The sequence below is a fragment of the Cavia porcellus genome, unplaced genomic scaffold (assembly GCF_034190915.1).
Source record: "Cavia porcellus strain 051 isolate PalLab524CR breed Dunkin Hartley unplaced genomic scaffold, mCavPor4.1 scaffold_6, whole genome shotgun sequence".
NCBI lineage: Eukaryota > Metazoa > Chordata > Mammalia > Rodentia > Caviidae > Cavia > Cavia porcellus.
The window spans coordinates 53,752,166-53,775,750 of record NW_026947489.1 but is presented as its reverse complement, the minus strand read 5'-3'; the positions used below and the strand labels follow the sequence as shown (position 1 = coordinate 53,775,750).

The 23,585-nt window shown below is 34.7% G+C and overlaps 1 protein-coding gene and 1 long non-coding RNA gene across 2 annotated transcripts in view; one reads left to right on the top strand and one right to left on the bottom strand.

Annotated features, from left to right (window-relative positions):
* Cntnap2 (contactin associated protein 2) overlaps nucleotides 1-23,585 on the bottom strand; it is a 1,917,858-nt gene that overhangs the window by 1,647,089 nt on the left and 247,184 nt on the right. The gene's annotated exons all lie outside the window — the stretch shown is intronic.
* Nucleotides 16,982-21,437, top strand: LOC134476262 (uncharacterized). The gene is made up of 3 exons (XR_010047844.1): nucleotides 16,982-17,072; nucleotides 18,040-18,113; nucleotides 21,215-21,437. It is a non-coding gene; the product is annotated as an uncharacterized LOC134476262 (long non-coding RNA).

Below are 23,585 nucleotides of genomic sequence, written 5' to 3'. Positions count from 1 at the left end.
AGTTTCTCATGAGAAAAGTTAATGGATAAGTTCCATTTCTCACACACTTTATTGAATGTTGGATTTAATAAATTTTAACTGACCACAATTTAAATGACGTATGCTCATCATTATTTACTTTTACTTCACCAAATGTCTTATTCTGAAAGTGCATATTTTCAAGACTCTGAACAGCAGAAGAAGAGGTTAAGCAAGTTTTAAAATGCCTGTGTCACAAGAGAAGAGAGAATCTGAATGCAAGATATGTTCCCTGGTCCAGAACATATGCTTGTTGTACCTACAGTGCAAAGAATGATAGTTTGTTAAGTAACTTTTTCAAAACACAGTCAAGTCAGAATTTATGTGACTAAACATAGTTACTCCATTGTGATGCATGTGGAAATAAGGAGGAAATTTTACTTTGTAGAGATTTATAGAAAATACAAGCAATGAAACTAAGGAAACAAGCAAGTTTGTGGTTGCAGATGGGGTGGGTTATAGGGCCCCTCGAAATGTGCACAGTGAACGAGCATGAAGTTTTCACTCGTCTATTGGAAGTATTTAGCTTCAGCTAAAGAAATAGATATGTTCCTAGAGAAAAGACGTAAAGACAAATGAAAAAGTCAAACAATCCTTGATATATAGCTATAGTCAAGAGAAGAAATACACCTAACACTGGTTCCGAAATTTGTGTGAGAAGTAGAGAATAGCAATTTTTATACTTATATCCAGGAAGTCAATGGCTTCTGCATCAATAAGTGAGCCCCTAAGTACTTCATAACAAGCATGATACAGTAGAGAAAGGTACATAATTTGGTGTGTGTCCTTGAATCTGAAGAGAAAGTTATGAATAAATAAGTTATTTCAAATGTGAGACATAAAAAAGGAAAGTACAAATATTCCTCTTCTATGAGCAGCAATATGTGCACTAGTAAATGCAAAATATGCATGTATCAGTGGTGAGAAAACCTAGCTATCAGTTATATATTATACTATTTTACATATTACTGTATTTACTTATTATTACATATTACTCTATTATTTTAGTAAGTGGTTCAAAAGGTGATGAAATATAATCTGAGATCATAAATTATGCTTTGTTGTTTTAAATAATGTCATGTAAAACTAACATGAATAACCTAGAGAAAAAATATTTCAGGGATTGTACTAAATCATAGGAATGACTTCAAGTTTTAGGGAAATTAGTCTATGATTCATGGGAGTTAGGTATAACTCAGTAATAAGCACTTATCCAACAGGAGGAAGTATGGGGGACCCAGTCTAGATCCTCAGTCTCCCAAACAAGTATATAGTGAAGGCTTAAATAAACAAGATACGTGGTATGATTTTAGGGCTCCAGGAAGATCAAAACCCTTTGCAGAGTTCAGTAACTGTGGTAGCTAAAATGGGGATGTTTCTGGGTGGTCCATATTTATTTATGGAGTTAGAGTGGAAAACACAGGAAATTGAACAGACCCTGGGAGTGGCTCAAGGACTTTACAAAATTATGTCAATTTTGGAGAACTATCTTTTGGGAAGATCTCCATGTTACATTTCACTACCTGTGCGAAATGCCTGCAGCTACAATGTTTATTTAGTTAATTGGAGTTGGAGCCAGGTGCCCTCAGCCATTCTCTTATCTTGCTTTGGTCATGCAGCAGCCCCACAGATGTGTGCAATTTCCAGTTTCAGTGGCTCCCAACATACTCTTCCCTTTTGTCTAGATTTTACACAGGATGGATGGTCAGTTGAAGATGGAGACACTGTGTTAAGAGAACTCTCACAAAGTAAACCTTGTACAGTCTATGAATGTATAACAATAATGACTTTCCAGTGTAGCCAGCAATTGTCAGAAGGTGGTAGTGATTTGAGCTTCTTTTACAGCTAATAATTTACTATGTCACTATATTATTCCTTTTGAAGTTATACTTTTCTACAGGAAATTCAAGACCAAATTAAGATAAGACCTATAGTTGTATTTAGGCACTTTGGGCTCTCTCTTGCTGTGGTGATACATAGGTTGTGCTCTTGTGGCCTGGGAGACCTGCTGGTGTTGGGATCCATGTGCTGGTGTAGGGTAAATTTTTGATGCATAAAACACATGTGCAGGCAGTGGGAAAAACCGGGGAGGCTCAGACAAGGCAGAGCTACATCCCACCTCTCTAGACCCATGTCCTGCCTTCCCAGCCCCAGGCCCAGCACTGCAGTGCTGTCAGCAGGTCCCCAAGTTTGCACCTCAGCACACGGGAGGAAGGGCTGCAAACTTTAACTCCACAGCACAGGTCCTGTCTCACCAGACCAGGCCAGGCCAACCCAAGCCAGCCCCAGGGAATGTTTTCTGTGCCTTAAACCATTTACATGTACTTGTAAAAGCAAAATTTTGGAATTATTTTAGACACTGATGGCTAGAAATCAAATGTAGAGATTTTTTTTTTTTAACAATTGAAGGAATTTTCCTCCACACCCTGTGGTTACTATTCTAAATTGACCATGAATTGGTAACTCAAAAGCAAGGCGATTGCATGAGGCAGCAAAGGCACTCTTTGTATCCCTCCAGGTTAAAACAATTTAACATTATTACTAGAGTGAGAAACTTACTCACACCTGTACAACTGTAGTTGTTTCATCCAGAGGCAGATAGCAATGGGCAATAACTGAAACATTTGTTCCTGTGTCCAAAAGCCTTTCAAATGCTTTTTGTTAATTGTTAGTTTTATCAGTTTTAATCTGTTAAACCCACTAAATATCAGAAGATCCAAAATCCTTAAGTACCCTTTATTTATAGATTTTCCAGATTTTGTCAAGGGAAGAATAACCAATTCAACAATGCAGGAATCTGGGGATATTTGAACAATGTTTTGAGTAGATTGAACTGAAACTTTGATTTCCTTTGCAGCTAAAAAAAAAAAAAAAAAAAAAAAAAAACAAAAAAAAACAAAAAAAAAAAACAAAAAAAACATTGTTTCTGTATCTCCCTTGTCTGGTCCAAGCTCCAGGCTCCCTGAAGCTTTTTGGTTCCCTCCCCTGCCTGGAACTTGCTTTTAAAATATTGTTCAAAGCCAATTTCCTTGTGCCTGTCCCAACAAGCCCACAATCATCAAGACACTTCTTAATCAAAATCCACCAAAGAAGAGTAAATATCAGAATTAAGCTTACAACAAAAACTTCCATATACATTTGTGATTCTTTAGAATTTGTTTGTCCCATGTCTAACAACTGGTAAGATCAATACTTTTTTTTTCCCCCCTTTAGTTTCTTATAAGCCTATTTTCCCTTTGAATTATCTTAAGCCTGTTTGTCTCTCTGGCTTCTCTGAAGCCTGTTTTTCACTATCTAGTCACTTCTCTCCCCTGTTGCACACAAATGAGAACTGTTCCCTCATCCACTGATTCTTCTTCCTCCAGTCTGTTCTAAATCAGAAGCTCTTGACTATGAGCTCGGTAATGGACTCAGAACTGAGGGAATCAGGTTTCAAGTTGAGAGTTTATCAGAGGAAATGATTTTTCCTGCGTATGTGCCTCTTTAAGATTTTTTCAACTCTTTCTCAATTATCAATATCTATAGTGCTTGTATGAGGAAAACATAGATTATATTTGGTTATTTCCCTTAACATTTTTGCTGCGTCTTTCTTTGGCACATAAACCCCTAAGTGTTTAAAGCGAGCCTTGGAGCAGCTAAGTATCTTCGCTCTTCAAATGAAGTCCTTAGTCCTATTTTTACTCCTGGATGAAAAGGCTTGTTCACAGTGGGAAGACTCACCCTTGTGCTTTCCTCTCTTCCCAAGCATTCCTGGTGAAGTCGTCCTGTGAAGATGTCTTTATATCCAGACTTTTCCACTCTAGAGGCAGACTTAGAAATTCAGGCTAAAACTCCTAGTCCAAGGATTTCAGGCCTCTGTTCAGTTACTGGGCGACCTGGCCTAAATCCTCAGTCTTCCAAACCAGTGTACTGAAAAGGCTTAAGGAAATGAGATAAGTGGTAGGATTTCAGGGCTCCAGGAGGATCAAAACCCCCTGCAGAGTTCAGAAACTCTGGTGGCTAACACAGGGGATGTCTCTGGGTAGCCCATATTTATTTAAAGGATTAGAGTGGGAAATGCAGGAAATTGAAGGGACCTTGGAGTAACTCAAGGACTTTGTCAATTAATAAATTAAGTCTAATTTAAGAGGACTATCTTATAAGAAGATTTCCATGTTGCATGTCATTACAGAAGTGAAATGCCTTCCGCTACAGTCTTTATTTAGTTAATTGGTGTTGGAGCCAATGTCCTCAGCTGTTGTTTTATCTAGCCCTGGCCATGCAGCAGCCCTTTGGGTTGTGTAATTTCAACAGCTCCCAACAAACAAGGTGCTAGGTTTAATCCCAGTACCACATACACATATACATTCACAGATGCACACATCACACACACACACACACACACACACACACACACACACACACAAAACACAAACACGCACACAAGCATGCACATACAAAGTGGGCTACACCTATATACTTCAGGAAAATAGGCTATGGTCAATAAGTCTATCAATATGGGCAAAAAAAATCTATTTTTTTTTTCAGTGTTCAGCTCTAACTCTAAATTAGAATTGTCAATATACGATATGCATATTTATAGTCTGCCAAAAAATGTATACACACTTAAGGAAAAGTAAAACAGTTTGATGTGTTTTTCAACAGATGCTGTTACCTTCATATGAAGGATCCTAGAGTGTGCAGTATATCACAGAAATCTCAAGCCCTTATATTCCAGGCCCTTAGAGAAGAAATTGAAATGTACATGACATGCAGCCATCTCAAAGAACAAGGTTATCCAAGAAGCATTTTGATGTTCTGATGCATGTCTGAAAGCCAGTGCCCACCACTCTGAGCACTTCTTCTCATCATGGATGTCAAAGAAAGCGTGTATTAATCTCATGATGGGTCAGTAAGTTTAGTGTTAAAATATTTGTACATGTTTTTCTTTTCCTGAATTATGTATATATTTTTTGTCAAATTCTGTGTATATAGGGGCTGGGAATTTATCTCAGTGGCATAAGCACCTGCCTTGCAAGCAGGCAGTCGTGAGTTCGATCCCTGGTACCGATAAAAAAAGAAAAAGACAAAAAAAAAAAAATAAATAAAAAAAAAATTCTGTGTATATATTTTTTTCTCCAGGATGAATATACTTATTATACATCACAAGCATATACTACTAATAAAAAACAAATGTGAGATATGGATGGAACACTACTAGAAAAATTTATCTTACTCTGAGAAAATATTTAAAAATATTTTATATATGCTTTATTTGCATGAAAACACTGAAAATACAGGAAAATAACTATTACAAGAGTTACAGACTAAGGACTATCTCAAAAAGGCTATTATTATTTTAATGAAAGTGATCTGCATTATCTGAAAAAGGTGAAATATGAGAAAAGATATCATTAACTGTCTAGTAAAAAAGAAAATATAAATGTGGCCATGAATTTTTAGCTCATTATGAACATGTACTGTAAAACCCTTGAGGCAACACTTGGAAAATGAAGAGACTGCTCCCTGCTTTACCCGGTGAGCATAAACCTGCAAAGTGACATGTCCTAAAGAGAAGAGGATCCTAACATTAAAAAAAAATTCAAGTTTGCATATAAGCCCAGAATTTCACAATCTAGTTCCACCGAACACCAGATCAAACAGAAAGGAACACATTTTAAGGGGAATAAAAGGAAGAAAGCAAAGCTTTCTATGATCAGATTTTAAGATTGGGATACAAGGCTAAAAGGGTTTAAGAATTTCCTTCATTGTATGACATCTAAGAGCTTTTATTATACAATATACATTATAAACAGTTGTATGACCAATGTTATCTTTATTACATTTTGATATTAAACACTGGACTCACAGGGGCTTAACAGGATAGTGGATTATCTGTTTGCAGCCTTCAACCTCATTGTGAGGCAGCAATCACATCTGGAGCTTGTACCATCTGCATCTTGAAGCATCCTCTGTCATCACGTGCAAAAGAGGGGACATAGTGGTTTCAGAGACAGGAAACTTTGTCCCATTGCTATGAGTTTTCCCATTGTCTTAGCATCTATTGTAGTGCTGCTCATACCTTATCAGGCAGAACCAATCACAATCCACTGCCCAATGGGACTGGGAAATACAAGAAAACAGTAGAATTTCTCTTTTCCATTGGTTATAAAAGGGAGTTTTAAAACTCAGCATTTCTGAAACTTACTTTAGAATTATTATTTTACTGTGACACTGTATAGGATTAAGTGTCACTGAGATATAATATAGAATATACTGGTTTAAATAAGCCTTTGTTTGATGGGAAAAATTTTTAAGCAATATGCTTCTATTTCAGCCATAAAATTTTGATAAGAATAGATTGAACAAAAGTAAACAAATACCAACATTATCCCTAACAGGCTTAAATATGAAATACTAGGCACCATGAAACACAATTTTGATTCAATATGCCACTTGTTAAATTAAATTATTGTTAGTATTCTAGAAAGAAGAATGAGCTGTGCTTATATTTTTGCAGAATAATTTTATGAACCATGCTTATAGACAGTCTTTTCTTTTGCATATTTCTACAGTGTTAGTATTAACACTGCCTGTCTTTGCTATTATTTGTCAATAGGGCTGTCTACTCAGTCCTTTGTCCTTTTTATATTCTCCAAATTTAATATTACTGAAAAACATATTCATAATAAATGTTCCACAGAGCTCATACACAAAAACTTTGTATTGCACTGTTTAATAGAATCTATGAATTAATTTTAAAGTACATCCATTAAAGTCAAAATGATGTTTTGAAAATTATTTATTAAATTTTAGAAGTTTCCATTTGCAGAATAAAAATAATTGCTTCTGTGGTTTATATTTTCTCTAACATGTTGTTTATTGTTTAGCTTCTCTGTATTTGCCATTTTGCCTTATCTCATCTCTTGGATTTTTATAAAGTGTGCTGAATTATTTTAAATTACAATCACTCAGGTGGACTCAATAATTATGGCTGCAATCCCCTATGAATTGCTATCAGGATTCTTGTTTTTCAGCAACTGAATACAAACCCAATAACTATCAGAATACTGGTTTACTGCAAAATAATCAAGAGGATTTGTTTATAATTTCGACTGCTCTTCTTCCAAATATAGTTGGAATCCATTGCTGAAATGGTTAGTTAAGTAGACACCATATCATCATGGCAGTACGAGTAATACTGTTATCTCCTGAAATACATAGAATTTGTTACAATTTGAGACTAAAAACATCCTTCAAAAGTCTCCTGTGTTCAGAGGTGGTACTTTTGGAAAGTGATTAAGTAATGGGGGTGCTATACTTATCAGACTGAGGCATTGATGAATTCTTAGCTAAATGTGCTGTTAGGAGGGAGTGAGTTTGTTGCTGGGAGTGTACTTTGGAGGGTGTATTTGCCCCCTCCTCTCTCTGCTACCGATTTTCCGTGAGCTGAGCTGCTTTCTTTGGCTAGGAACTTCCACCTTGCTGTGTTGTTCTTGAAGCTAGCTGATTATGCACTGAGTCTCCCAAACTATAAATCAAATTAAACCTCTGCTCTTTTAACCAGTGTGTGTCAGATATTATATCTTAGCTATGAGAAAGCTGGCTAAGGCAGACTTTGAGTCTAAGACTGGTTCTCATTTCTGGGCCACCAGCCCAGAAAACTGTGTTTGCACCTTTGCTGAAGAATCTCCGAATCATTGAGACTCTTTTTTTTTTTTTTTTTTTTTTTTTTTTATGAAAACAAATCAAATTCAGAAAAACACTTAGAATGCCTAGGGTAAAGATAATTGCAATTTATGCTGGAAAATTTCAGATTATTTTAAAATTTAGCCCATGCATTCAGAGGATCACCCTCAAATGTGTTCTCATGATGGTGTAAAACAGCACTAAATGCTACTACAACAGCACTAAAATTGTAACCACACTAATGAACAAGAACGCTAATAAGTTGTCTTCTTACAAATCTGTTGACTATATTGGCTCTTCCTTTTGTATTACTTTATTGAGTAGAACCAATCCAAATATGACTTCCCAGTGTAAACCCCTCACAAATACTCTTGTTATTTTAAAATGAAATAGATTCACCAGAAAAACAGTTGTTAAATGCTATTGTGAACAACATTCACTAATTCTCATGGATCATTTATAAAATCTAGAATCTGTTCTGCAAAAATAAATTTCCCACTGCCTTTAAGTATTCTATAGAGGGTGCAGTCTAAAAGTCATACCCTGGTTGTCTTTGCCTTCCCAAAGACATTAAATAAGTAAAACAAATGAAACGATTAAAAACAATTTTATTCCAACAAATAAATGCAAAAGAGGTTTATTGAAGAATTAAAGAATATGGAAATACACTGCTAACACACATAACCCCCCAGCTACTGTTACCATGATCATGTTTGTGTACAGGCATTCATTCAGGTCCACATATGGGGAGAAATTTTCTTCTGTACCAGGCAAAGTATGGCGCAGCACTAGACTCTGCATTACCACACATACCTGTACTATGCTGGTCACCTAACAAGATGAGGTCCCATCTGGTGAGAAAACTTGAGCTTTGTCCTGGCTTTTTCACTTCACCCGTAAACCTTTGCCAAGAATAAATGCTTACAGGGAATTTATATTATACAAAGGGACAGTACAAAGTAAAGAAAATATCATCTCAAAATACACCCTAAAACCTACTTCCACCCCAAGATGCTTCTCACTACAAGCTTTTACTGTGTCTAGGGAGATTTGCTACTTCATGCATGACTGATCTCCATTCCCTGAGCATCAGATGAGGATCCCTGAAATGGAGTTTTCAGTTAGAATGTGTAGACCTGACCCCAAACAAATTAAGATAAAAGAGGCCACCAGGTAGCTGCTTGTGTTTAATTATTAATTTGATTTCTTTCTGTGTGTACAGAGACCCCCTATAGTAAATATGCTAAACTCAATTTAGCAGACAGGATGTGGATATTGGAATCATTAATCACCCTATGTTGTGGACCTGACAAATACCTTCTAGTCAAAGCAATAGTTACAATAGTGCTCTCATGTTTTAGTAGTGCACGATGCTTCTTAATAAAGAAGAAGAAATTCAGCCACTTGAAACAAAATTATTTGGAGTTGGGTTGATTTTTGCTTTCATTGAAGTCTGATGTCTGTGGAGCAGGACATAGCACACAAAAGGATAGTGGTTTCACAGGTGCCTTTCCACCTCATCAGGGTCTCAAAGTCAGGGGCATGCAGCCTCAAGTTCTAAGGAAACCAGTAACTGTAAACTCCACTACAGACAAGAGAGCAGTTTAAAAATTTCAACTATTTTGTTAATTTTGCTGGCCACTGCCTTAGAAGAAAGGAGCAAATAACAACGTTTAACCCACCTTTTTAAGCGACTTGAGAACTAAGTGGAAAGACTGCTGCCTTTGCTAGTCTTTCACTATACCAAATGAAGGAAGAGGTAAATTAGTGGCAGAGTTTCGTAGATCTCTCATTTTTTAATCTGGTTAACATGACTTCTACTAAGAGAGACTTCAAAATTAATTCAAAGATATTAAACTTCCCTTTTGGACACCCAAAAGAATCATTTGTAAGTTTTGACTCCATAGGTCTTATATTTACAGTGTTTTATGATGGTAATTAACATTTAGGAGAAAGTGAAATACGGTAGAGTACTAGATAGTCTACAATGCAGAGGTCAGTTCATTATTTTTTTCTATACATGCTGTAGGAAACAAACACAAAGCCTTAATGGTTTTAGTATCTAAAATAGTGAGTATGAGTTAAAATGGTAATTCGCAGTAAGGTGTTCTCTGAAAACTTAGAAAGGGACATCTCTCTGCTTAATAACTATTTAGCAGAAAATGGTAGCTGGTTTAAATAATACTTCTGAGTATATCTCCATCTATATAATTTTGCATTAGTGAGTAGATTAACCTGTGTGGCTGAGACTTCTTTGTGTGCCGGTTTTGTTCACGATAACGTCTTCACTGTGATTAGTTTTATTAGAGAGCATCATGGAGGGTTTTCTGTTCATAGTGACTCTTTGCCACCAGGAGACGATGGGAAAAGACACTATTGCTAACTTTTAAAGACTGTGCATTGGTTTTTCTTCTGAATGGAATTCTCAAGTGTTAGGAAAGGGAATAATTGACGTAACAGTATTCCTTTAATTCTAGGAAAATTGTCTTTAAATTACTATATTTACATGGTTATGATCCAATGGCTAGGTATTTTATACATCACCAACATAAATATGTAAACATAGATCTATACAGTCTGGGTTTAAATCATAATCCCTCAGTACCTAGAGATACCATTCCAAGTACTAAACCTTTCTATAATTTATTAACAAGCTATGTGGCTTTGTTGTAAATGCTAACCTTAATAATAACTAAGCTTTTTCTTTATGAAAATATAAGTATAAATACATTCTATTTCATAAATCTGCTATAAATTACTTTATAAGCAATGTGAACTAACACTTGGCAAATACTGTGCCCTTAAAACACTGGTAACAATCATAAATAAAACAAAAATTCTATCATGTTAAGAACAAAGGCAACTTTGTTTTCAATAAAAGATAGTTCTGAGCAAAATTACTGAGAAAGGCAAAGTGCAATCTAATCAATGAAAGTTTCAGGATCACAGACTTACATAGAATTGAAGACAATGTTGCTTAATAATTAGAATTGACATTAACCATGAATGTTCTGTATTCAAGATGCTTAAGAACAGGATGCATGATTAATGTTCAGTGATGCTATAAGGAATTCCTGTGTAGCCTACTACAAAAATGCACATTATAAATGCATTTCTGCTTCTACATGATTGCATAAAATTATTTGGATTTGACATTCTTCAGGCACAAGTACCATCAGTATTATTTCTGTATAACTTAAACTTTCACCTCCTAAAGCAAGATGAAAACATTTCTCATTCATGCTATGGCCAAAACTGAACTTTTAATTTAGTAACATAAAATGGGACAATTGCAGTTGATCGCAATATGGATTCTATGGAAACAGAATTAGGGACCATGTGGCAGGCCTTTAATATTTTAAAACCCTAGCAGAATATTTGTTATTTTCCATAATGGGGGTGAATAGTTAACTAAACTTAAATCCCATTTTTTGAGTGGGATTGTGCTTGTTTAATTGTGTTAAATAAAGCTCTTGATCATATTAAGTTCTAAAGGTTTTCATTATTTAAACAAAAAAATAATCATTGGTTTATACAGAAGTTTAGAAACCTTCAAACCTTTTGATTCTTAAGCTAAAACATAGTCACTGTCGTAAAAGATCAGACAGATTGACAAGTGTTCCTTCCTTATTAAAACAGTCAATTAAATGTTAGTTGTTTCAGGCAAAAGGACATGTTGGAGGCAGGGTACATGGAAGTCCCAGAGACCTTAGGAATTACAAAACATCACTGAGCACCAGTTGCTGCCCCTGTAAAATGGGGAGGATGTCTGCATTAGCTTGTGTGTGGCACAGTCATTCCTGACTGCAACTATGTAGGATCGGGTATAAATCAAATTATAAAAAAAGGGACTATCTTACAAATGGCATAAATTAAGAATTGATTTTACCTTAGAAAATATTTTACTGCTATTAGGTAATCCTAGCACTTGAACATTATTATGGACAAAATTACAAATATTTTTATTAATGCAAGGCATGATTTTGTGACTTTTTGGGTATGGGCATGGGTGACAGGTTCTGCCCATTTTGCACCCTTTCATAAGGAATTACGAGGTATGTGGGACTATACAATGGCAAGTGGAGGAGGCTTATAATGTCCGTTTCGTATCATAATGGTCAAAGGTTGAAACTGAATAAAAAGAACAAAGTCCTTAGGAAAATAAGGCAATTACAAATTAATTTACACAGTTTACACAGATGAAAGATTTTTTAAAAATTCTTTCCAAGTGCCTAGATTTGTAATGTCTTTGAGCTAGGAATAGTTACTAATGGCTGACAAAACAAAAAAAGAATAAAATGTAATAATCTGTGAAAAGTGTATGAAATTCAAATTTTAGCATTCATTGGTAAAGTTTATTGGAACATAATAATATTTATTTATTTGCATATTGCCTTTCATATGCACTAGCAGTGCTGAGTAGTTGCGATAGATAATATATGGATCCAGAATTCTAAACATGTTGGCCTCTAAACCTTTAGAACTTATATGATCAAGAGCTTTATCTAACACAATTAAACAAGCACAATCCCACTCAAAAAATGGAATTTAAGTTTAGTTAACTATTCACCCCCATTATGGAAAATAAATATTCTTCAAGGGTTTTAAAATATTCTTCTAGGATTTTGGATTTACTACCCAAATATTTAACAAAAGCTGCTAGTCTCTGCTCTAGAGGCCATCGATTACGACCATTTTCACTAAGGACTATGTTATAACTTTTTTATAACAGATAAAATAAATATGATTTGAAGTTGAAACTTAAAAACTGTATACTTAAAGATGCAAATATATGTAATCTTTGTGATTAGCATGGTGAGCTAAATTTCCTTTCTTTCTGAAAGTCAGTTCTACTCTTTCAGATATTTAATATAGGAGGAAGCACTAAAATAGAGTGCAAGTTCTGTTTATGTTATGAAGGAAATGAGAAACATTTTGTTGAATAATGTAAATTAGCAAGTTTGGATTTTTTTCATTAACAAGTGGACATTATATATAGGTTGTAAAACCTCATGTTTTATATTTGCATTACCTCATAGAGTAGTTAGAATATTTTCTTAACATATATATTACTTCACATACTGTATTTTATGTGTGTATGTAGTGAAAAGACATAATTCTATTTTCTTAGCACTTTTCAGACATACGATCACTTGCTATTTACTGTAGTTAGCATGATGTCTTACAGATTTCTTGAACATATTCTTTCCACCTAACTGTATTTTTGTGGGTTTTTTTTTTTTATCAAAATCTCTCCAACTTTAGTCAGCCTCTGGCAAGGAGTGTTTTATTTTCTTTTCTCGTGAACTTGGTTTTTATGACAGTATTGACCTAAGTTTCTGAAACACATTTTTCCATAAAATGAATCTCACCGTTCAATAGTCATGAACATGTTGTCTAGTAATTTTAAAATATTTTAATCAATAAATATCTGTCGGAATAGATATATACACAAATGTGTATTTCCTCCTTTAAAAAATTTGTATTGGGGATAAAACTCTGGCTGTTGAAGACCTCAACTCTTATCATTTTTAGTTTGGGGTAATTCTCACTAATTCACTACATTTCCCAAACTGGGCTTCAGCTGACAGTCTTCCTGCCTCAGCCTCCGAGAATCTGGAATTATAGGTGTGAAATACCATACCTGGTGACATGTGAATTTTCTTTCTGCACCTGCATACAGAAACGTTCTCATAAAAATACTATAAGAATAATCAGACTAAAACAGCCACAGTGCTGCTCTTGAAGTCTTCTGGGCCTCCTGCACTGTGCACCTGGGAATGACCTCTGCCTCTATTTCTTTATCCTAAAATATGCAGGAAAAAAAAACTCATGACAAAATTTCCTTAAAAGCCACAGCTGCTTTCCAGGCTGGGAAAGCAAAGCAACAGTCATCCTGAATATTCCCCTCCGTAAAAATAATCATTTATGTCCTAAAGCAGAGTGAAAAAACCATAGTCTCAAATATTTTTTCACTTTTTAGCACCTTTATTAATACAAATAACCTGAAAAAAATACTGTTAGGCAAGTTTTTGTTGGCATTTGAAGAGAGTTTTTGTGCGAAGAAAAAAGCAAAGAACTTTGGGATTGTCCACTTTCTTACAAACATGTGAGCTTCTAGTGATTAGTAATGACAGCAAGACAAGAATTGCAAGCTTCTATTCTCTTAAAGGAAAAATAATTCATAATTTTCAAAGTAGCATAACAGTAAACTATCAAATGAGTAATATCAGAAATTCTTAGAAAAGCATGAGGATATTATAGTAACCAGTGTGTAAGTTATTACAAAATATAATTTGGAATTCACAAACATTTTGTTGGAAATTTAAGAAACAGGAAAAAAGTACATATTTTCAAAAGATAAGGTGTTATTGCAATTTTCCTGCATTAGTTTTATTTTTGTAGAATCTTTCATTCAGTATTGTGCTTATGGATTAATGTGGAGTCTGGAAGTTTCCTCTGCTGGATTTGATTTTCTGCTATTCATTAATAGCAAAATGTCAGTTGTAAAAGTATTAAATCATGAGCTACTAATAATTTTAAAGCTTGACTTGTCAAAATCTTTTCGTGGGTCTGGAAGGTTTGGAACAGTTGTTCTTGGGTGACATTGTTTTGATTTTACCACGATCTCTGAATGGCAGATGTACTGCTGATTGGCTCTGCATTTCATGGTTGATTTTTTCAGCCAATTCTTCTTGGCTATTGTTGGATACAATATTTTCAAGAAGAAATTAACATGCTAGGCTTGAGACTGCTGTTCATAGAAAAGACTGCTTTTAAGGTCAACATGTGTCAAGCATTCAGGAACTTAATGGCAAACATTCTTTTAACTGACATAAATTTTCTAAACAATAAGAGAAAGTCATGGCGTCTAAACTGTGTAAACTCTATAGGTTTTATTGATTATCTGCCTTTATTTGGACAGCCTGAAAACCTTGAATGTACTCAACTAAAGTGCCTACTACACAGGATTAAAAAAAAAATATCTTGAATTTCTAGTCTCAGTCAATATTATTCCTACTAAACATTTTGCACTCTTTGTTCCAAATCATTGCCTTAACTAAACTGAGTACTTTCAATGAACTGCCTGTCTTCTGTCTGACACTCACAGAGGATCCTTAGAAACTTGCTCCTAGATTTCTCTGGAAACCATACAGCTGGTCTCTTGGCTGATTTCACTTTGTCTCCCTTTGCTGTAGTAAATCACAGACAAAATATAACTACATGCTGAGTCTCGCCTAGCGACTCACGAGGCCCTGCAGCTCTTTGATACCTAACTCAGTTCAACTTGGCTTAGAGCCAGATGCACACAAATCGGATGAGTCTAGTTACTCTATAATTTTAGACTAGCATTGACACTGAATTCTTAATTTTAAAAACTCCGATTAATTTCTCCAAGTTCTGCGTGGAGAAAAAATAAAAGAAAATATATTAAATATTGTGGAAATAGAAAGTGGATCTTTAAAGATTTAACTACAATTGTTGTGTCACTAAAATCAAGTGCATTTTTCCAGAAACAAAAAATAGTTCTTATATTAGTGTAGCAGTGTTTAGTTCATAGAAAATGCAGGCTGCCAAAACTGCAAAACATACTGATTTTCACTTGCATTTCATCTATTTCATTATAAATTATATGCAATTAATATTCTGTTGATTTTACTTACTTGTTAAAGTATGAATAATCCAACTTCCTTTTTGAGTTGGCATGAATAGCTTAAAAATGAGCACTGCTATGCATGGGTATTTTTCCTGTATGCCACAAGGTAATTTGCTCCTATAAATTTCTGTTTGTGTACTTTGGTAGCCCTGGGAAATTTCAAATGGACAAAGATTGCTTTTCGTGCAGTATAGAAAGACTTGTAGAGCAGAAGAACCTCAACACATCAAAAGAAAATTTTCTAAGGGCACACAAAAAAGCCTAACCCCAGAACTGTGACTTAAACACTACACTTATTCTTATATTCTGGATACAAGAAGGAGAAGATGTATGTATAAGAATATTCATTGCAATATAGTTTGAAGCAAGAACCATGCATATCTTCCTCCATTTAAAAATGATATTCTGATATAACTTCAGTTTAAAGGAGTAAAATTCAGTTCTATGTGCTAATATTAGGTAATCTTAAAGCTCTTAGGTGAAGCAAACATCAATTACATAGACAAGTACTTGCGAAAAACAGAAAAAAAATCCAGCTACCTATGAATTTATCATTATATGTTTTCTTTACACCTACTTAAATACAAATGTTATTGGAAAATTTCAGAGGAGATAAAAAAGAAATTAATAGTTTCTCTCATAGGAGACTGAGTGCCGAAAGTACGAAGAAGAATCACTGTGATCTAATCTATCTATCTAACCTTTGAAGTCTATATTTCTAGCATGTGTACTTTATACACATTTCTTTCTTAACATTTTAATATTTTAAAATTCTCATTTAATTTTTAGCTTCTCTTTGATTAGTACATGGATTTTATAATCATCTTTGAGAGTGAATACGAATGCATAATACAACTTGCTTCCTTTTGATGGAATTTCCTTTACCATACTTCCCCTTGCCTTCCTCCTCTAATTCCCCTTTCCCTATTTTCATTCTTACTTAATCTTAGTGAATGCATTTAGATATATTGAATATTCTTAAAATGACTCAGTGCTTTAAAATTAGAAATATTTTTCTGATAATTTAAATGAGTTAAAATATTAGCAGTGCAATATGTAAATCTGTTTAAATGATTATTTTCAGAACACTATATGTAAATTTCACCTCTTATAAAATGTAAGTTTAAATAGAATTTGTGTTTTACATGAACACTTCTGTGTTTGTGCACATTAATATTAGTCTAACTAATCCAGGCAGTGTATTAGCTGCTGGTTAAATAAAAGCCATGGGATTTTTGTTTAAATATTTCAAGCTTAATATTAAGCTTCATTGTTTCTCTATACCTATTTATTGTGTGTGTGTGTGTGTGTGTGTGTGTGTGTGTGTGTGTGTGTGTTTTGTACAGGGAATCAAACTCAGAACCATATGCTCGCTGGCTGTATCCCGGCTTTATACCTATTTAATAATACAATGATAATGAACTTGTACTACTTGGATAGTTTATTCTAATCCTATGTCAATAATATTGTCATGGTTTATGTCTGTGTCCCCCAGGCCTCATGAGTTTGCATTGTGCATTTGTGATTGTTTCTTTGTCTAGTGCTTGGATTGATGTCAGTGCTCCACCCACATAGGGGTGGGGCCAGGATATGATGTAATGCCAGGAAGAAGGAGTCTCTCCCTCTTTGCTGGTTCCTGTTTGCTGTTTTGCAGCCACCATGAACTGCAGCCCAGCCATGCCCTCCTGCCTTGGAGCCGACTGAGTGTGGACTGAAACCTCCAAAAACTGTAAGAAATAAACCTTTCCTTTCCCAACTTTGGGCTTCAGGTATTTTATCTCAGCGATGAGTAAAAAGTAATTAAGACAAATATGATATACATACTTGAGAAAGTAGAAATAGTCCACGAAGATAAAATTCATTATAAATTTCATCACTTTGGAAAGAGACAAAACAAATTACAAATCTTAGTGTATTTCTATAAATTCAAAGTTTATCTCATTTTTATTCTTCTTGACATGGTGAATTTTTCTATGCCTAACTTCTGATTGTCTTTTCATTTTGAAGTCCATTTTTCATGAATAAATGCTGCAGATATCTTCAGAAAATCTTTGCATAATGAAAGTCAATTTGAGTGTTTTCACAAACAGAAAGTGTATTGGGGAATTTAGATCAAGACAGTGCAGAAGCCAGCATTACTTTTCATTGTATTTCATTTGTTAATCACTAAAGAAGTCCAAATGTTTACAAACTGCTTGTAGTTTTACTTAACAAGAGAAAAACACCAAGAACCAATGACAATTCTTAAATTAGTGATGTGTCTTATGAAAACAATGCACTTATTCTCACATTTTGAATGAATGTCAAATTGATATAAAGAATATGGAACAGATTGCGTTGAGGGTTGCATTTGAGGAAATGCTTTATCACCAATAAGGAATTTTGAAATGCAATTGGGACCAAAAGAATACATCACACTGATATAAAGCTCTTAAAACAATACATTTTCCTAAATAAGAGAACATTAAAATTAAATTAAGAAAAGACTATTTCACCTTGTTATGGTTCATGTTGGTGGCTCCAGGCCTCATTCATTTGCGTTGTGCATTTGTGATTGGTTCATTGTCTAGTGCTTGGATTGATGGTGTGAGTGCTACACCCGCCTAGGGGTGGAGCCAGCATACACTATAATGGCTGGAAGAAGGCGTGTCCCTCTCTCTTGCTGATTTTTTGGATTTTCATCTCACTGTTTGCAGCCACCATGAACTGCGCCCCACCATGCCACCCTGCCTCGGAGCCAACTGAGTGTGGACTGAAACCTCCAAAAACTGTAAGAAATAAACCTTTCCTTTCCCAACTTTGGGTGTTTTGTCTCAGCAATGAGTAAGAAGTAACTAAAACACACCTTTTCCAATAGCAACTTCATTCTTGAATATTTCTCCAGTGTTCTATTGAAGGGTGGCAGGGAAAAAAGGAAAATTATAAGCTGCTTTCAAACAGAAAGTGAGTGGTACCTAAACTTTGCTGATTGAAAGACACAGACAAACAGACTTTCTGCAGTCAAAGGAGGAGTTTATTCTCGACCTTCCAGCTCAGCATGAGATGCCAATACCTGGGCTCTAAACAAGCTGGCTCGATCACTTTTCTGATTCAATCAGACATGCAAAGAGAAGAACACAGGAAAGGACCTCATTTTCCTTTTCCTTCTTGCTGCAAATATCTCTCGTATGCCTCTAGACTACAAGAAACTAAAAAGGTTATCTGCCAGGGTTCCACTTTTACTTTTCCTGTGAATAGTCCCAGACAGTCATTCCAAGGAGAACAATCCTCTCATATAAAAAATTGTTTTATTTTTCCATCTGATAAAGTGTCTTCTATGGTTTCTATATGCAGTATACAAAGATATTTCCTTAAGTTCATCTAAAGCTTTGCCAACACCATGCCAATTTTTGCATTCAAATTTCAGAGGCCTAAAATGAATACACTTTGGTGATCTTTCAGTGTAAAATAATTCATGAACGATCTGATGATGGGAATGAAGTCAGCACAATATTTCCAGTCACATTTTAGTTTGATTATATGACTAGAATGTAAGTGAGCAGGCTGTTTATGTTAGTGTACCCTGGAGGCACCATAAACAAACATCACCACGTGGGCGGCCTACATAACAAGCTTATTAATCTGTAGTTCTGGAGGCCACCAGAGCAAAATCAAGGTGTGAAGAGGTTGTATTCCTTCTGAGGACCGTGAGGAAGAATGTGTGCTGCACATCTCTTCCACTTCTTGATCATTCCAGAAATTCCTTAGCTTGAAGAAGGTCGTGTCTTCATGTCTTCCTTCTATCCATTACTATCCTTATATTCAAACTTTCATTTTACAAGAACCCCAGGAATATCAGCTATAATTTATGTGTGTCCTTAATAATTCTGTCTTTACAAAACCTCATTTATAAACACAATCACATTCACAGTTACTGGGGTAAGGATTTCAACACTTTTTTGAATGATACAATTCAACTCATAACGATATCTTAAAGAAGAAGCTATATTATTTTACATAACATTGGAGATTAGAAGAAAAACATATAAAGGGATTTTTCCTGTGTACATTTCAAAATATTTGAGTACCTAGTAATAACATATATATATATATATATATATATATATATATATATATAATTTAACAAATATATATGTATTATTTACAAAGAAAACTATCAAAAAAAAAAGAAAAGAATTGTAGATTACTCTATTTGTTGTTTCTTCTATTATTTTAAAAATATGAAAATCCTACATTTGATAGTTGTTACCTCTTGGAAGAGAAATTTGCGCTGTAAAAAATGTAGAAAGATTTCATCTTTTGTTTGTTTTTCCCTTTCACTTTAAAAAATACTTCTTTAGTTTTTTAATTTAAAAATTCTTTTAAAAGCTCCCCCTGCAAATCTTCATAGAAGTGTAAAGCAGAGGTAGGATGTGTCCTGAGAGTTACTAGCTTCCCACAAAGTGAGCTAGTCTTGAAGTCCGCAAGCTCCAAATCAAGATTGTTGGAGAACTCAGAGCTCAAGATTTTAGCTTTGCACCATAACCAGAAAGTTATGATTTGAGTTTAATCGCCCTGTAACTCAAGCACGTCACACACTCTTTCTCTCTGTCTCAGATTAGAGATTAAAGGACCCAGGAATGTGGGACTAAACTTTCACTGTGCAAGTAAGTCTCTATTTGTCAAGTCTCACACTTCAGGTTTTCTAGCTTGTGCTCTGCCTCCTGTTCTCTCTCTGAGAGGTAAAGGCCTAAGCAAACATGCTTCTCTGCCCCTGCCAGCCACACGGATGCGGGCTCCACACTGAGCATCCAGCTGTGTTAAGATGAAGATTTCTGGCAAAGATACTGTCAACTTATGCAGCCAGATTGGCTTTGTATTTAATAACAATATGGTGTCTGTAAATATGCACATACACAGATACATATACATATATGCACTCAAGGAAGCTTTTTTAAACTCCAGAATTTATCATTTAAAGCTAACATGAATTTTAAGCATATATCTTTCATAATAACACAAAAACACAGAAAGCTTTCTAAACAATCTACACAGTTAAGGAAAGTTGATTTTAAAAAAAGCTGATAAAAATATGCATGGATCATGTTGCCAAGAAGTGCAAAAATTTTAAACAAAACCAAATAGCAGTAACTTTAGTCGTAAGTGAAGAGTCCATATTTGCCTGAGACAAAAATATAAAGTCATTTTCATGTTTAACTCGGGTCTGCTTTCAAATTCCAATTTAAGCACAAATGGTGGCATAAACATGCAGTCTTTGAAGGCAGCTCTTACCAGAGAGGCACTTAGCATGCAAATCTACAACATAAATTTAGTTTACAAATGGCATTGCACAAAGATTGCTGCTACATCTCATCCTCTAGTCACAATAGATGTGAAAAAGATAACTAGTTAGTGAAATAACTATAATTCAAGCAGAAAACTGACATCAAGTCCCATAAGCTTCACCGCATAGCTTTACTTTTTGACAGTACAGAGATCTTTACACAGATATATCTTTTGGCTCAGTGACAGTTTTACTAGAATAAAGGATGGACAAGAATTAAAGTGCCTTAGGGTAGTTAAATATGAGCAGACATAGTTAAGAATTCTTTCTCCTCTCCTGTTCCCTAATTCCTGGCAAATGTCAAACCTATTGTACACATGGAGAATGAGTCTATTGTGTAATATTTTAGGATAGAGTATAAGTAATCCTCGCTTAGTCTTTCTAAAATGAGGAGCTAGATTGTCATGTAGTATTCCAGGAATGATCAATCTTCTCATTTGTAGGATTTTCTGAGTTGTGCTTTTTGGTATCATCTTTCATTGAATAGATTATATATATATAGTAAAGAAAAAATGAAACCAGACATTGATCCAGCCTTCTATTCACAGGCAACACTTTGTGTGTTAAATCATACAAGATCAGCACTTAAATCAGCATTGGAAACTCACTGGGAAGATGGTCATTTCTGAATCAGCAAGACGTGATTAGTGACAAGAAGTTATCTGAGAACTACAAGAACTCTTTTTTTTGCTTTTGTAAGATATTATGCATATAAACGGAATGACCAGAGAGTCTGTTTTTGTTTGTTAATTGATAGTACGATACAGAAAAACATCCTAAAATTAGAAATAAAATTTCTTTATGTATCTGTTAATATTTTTATTCTTAATTTGTATTGATATACATATTCCTATTATTTTAGTGTTGAAAATACAATAAGCGAATATTGAAAGTTTCTTTAAAAGTTGGCTGCATGGTCAGCTTATCCAAGTGCTCATTTTATATTTAAGAAATGAAACAGTCTCATATAGTGAAGGTTAGAAAATTATTATTTAATCAAGTAGTAATATATAGTATTGTAAATGATAGAATGGACACTCTTTCAGTGATACTTGTCCCTAGGAAGTATTTAGATGTGACTTTGGATAGAAATTCTTTAATTTTTTAAACTATCACAAAATACTTGTTCTTTAATTTTATAAACTATCACAAGTTGCACATTCTTTAAATGAAGTCTGATAGAAAGCCTTGACATTATGAAATTATTTGTTCAGGTGAAAAGTCATAATTTCAGCTGAAACACAGTTTACGCCATAAAAAGTGAAAACTTTTCAATTTATAGGACTTGGAATTTTTATGATTCTACATATATAAATGTCTTTTGCTATTTTTAGTATGAAAGTATTAAACCATTCCACTAATATGAGAAATAACATGACTGTGCAAGTAATTTCACATGGCTTTCTAAACCTACAAGGAATACAAGATGTAGACATCTTCAAAAGAATCTTAAAAAGAAAGCACCTCAGTAGAGATGTTTAAACTACATAAGTTAAATATAGTGGGTACATGTAATGGATCTCAGAGTGAGTTGGATTAAGGTAGCAGCTGCGATTTTAAAATAGTTTATTAAACATTACACTTAAGTTTTCTTTTGGCAGTGAGAATTCCATTCACTAGCCGTACTGTGTTTGTAAGTATAAATAAAAGATACTACCGAAGGTGTGCTACCAAGTTATTTTGAAGTAAAACACAATGTACTTGAAATTGATTTCTAATGTCATAACCAAACATAGTGCCATTAAAAGAGAGATGGGGATGAAAGGAAGGTAAAATGTATTTGAAATAAAAGAGTTAAAGAAGAAAATTAAAAGACACAGGTTCTGAAAACCAGGAAAAGAGCTGGTGGGAGCAGAGAGGGAGTGGAGGGGACGGAGACAGAGAAAGAATGAGAGGTGGCATTTATGTGTACAAGCTCCTCATGATAACTGGGATCATTATCTGCTGGACACAAGTGCTAATAAAAATAAAATCTATTTTAAAAGTTGAAAATACAGGAGAAATGCAAGCAAGGAGAATGAATGCTGAAATCCTCGCCAGTGAGATTTTTATTTTGCCTTGAAGCTGAGTGTTCACCCAGGAAGTTAATTTCCTCATGGACTCTGGTGTTTTGCTCCTTGTGAACTTGGGCTGTCAACTGTGATTGGTTCAGTGGAAGCACTGCTCAGAATTAGCACGCCTCACTAGGCTCACAGAGCTTGGAACACATGCAAGAGAGCACCTTGCCTTTGCAACCAAGGGCCTTTTAACATACTTCTATCAAGTATTAGTCTTTATACAGCACATTCCATTCTTTCTCCATGATGCCCCTTTTCTTCCATATTCTATACCCAAATAATTTTATGCATGTCCCTTTTCTTCCAAACTGTATTCATATGAAAAAGCAAGATGAAGAGCATGAAGTACCTTGATGGTGACCTACTCACACAGCCTAGATGAGTCCTGGATTCAACTTCCAGCACGGAAAAGGAAGAAGGAAGAGAACACTGAATAGAAGGAAGGAAAGAAAAAAGAAAGAAAGAAAGAAAGAAAGAAAGAAAGAAAGAAAGAAAGAAAGAAAGAAAAAGAGAAGAAAAGTCAGATGAAAAAGTCTATCTTATGTATGAAAACACAGTTAATAATTTTATCAGCAAGTTTATGATGTTAGCAAAATAAAGGCTTAAAAAATGTCACTCTTCCTAGGCTCATTTCTTGCTATTCTACTCCCAAGTCCCAAAAAGTACTTTCCCATTTGCCCTGTGGCTGCAGGGCTATGTTTAGATATCAGTATTTTTTATGAGCTGCGCCTGAGACCACCCACTCCTGAACACAGCCCTCTGCACATGCCCCACAGCACGCCCTTCCAGGGTAATCTTTTCCCAAATGAGAAGGAAAAGGGAGAGCAGAATGAAGAGGAGGAAAAAGTCAGATGAAGAAGGA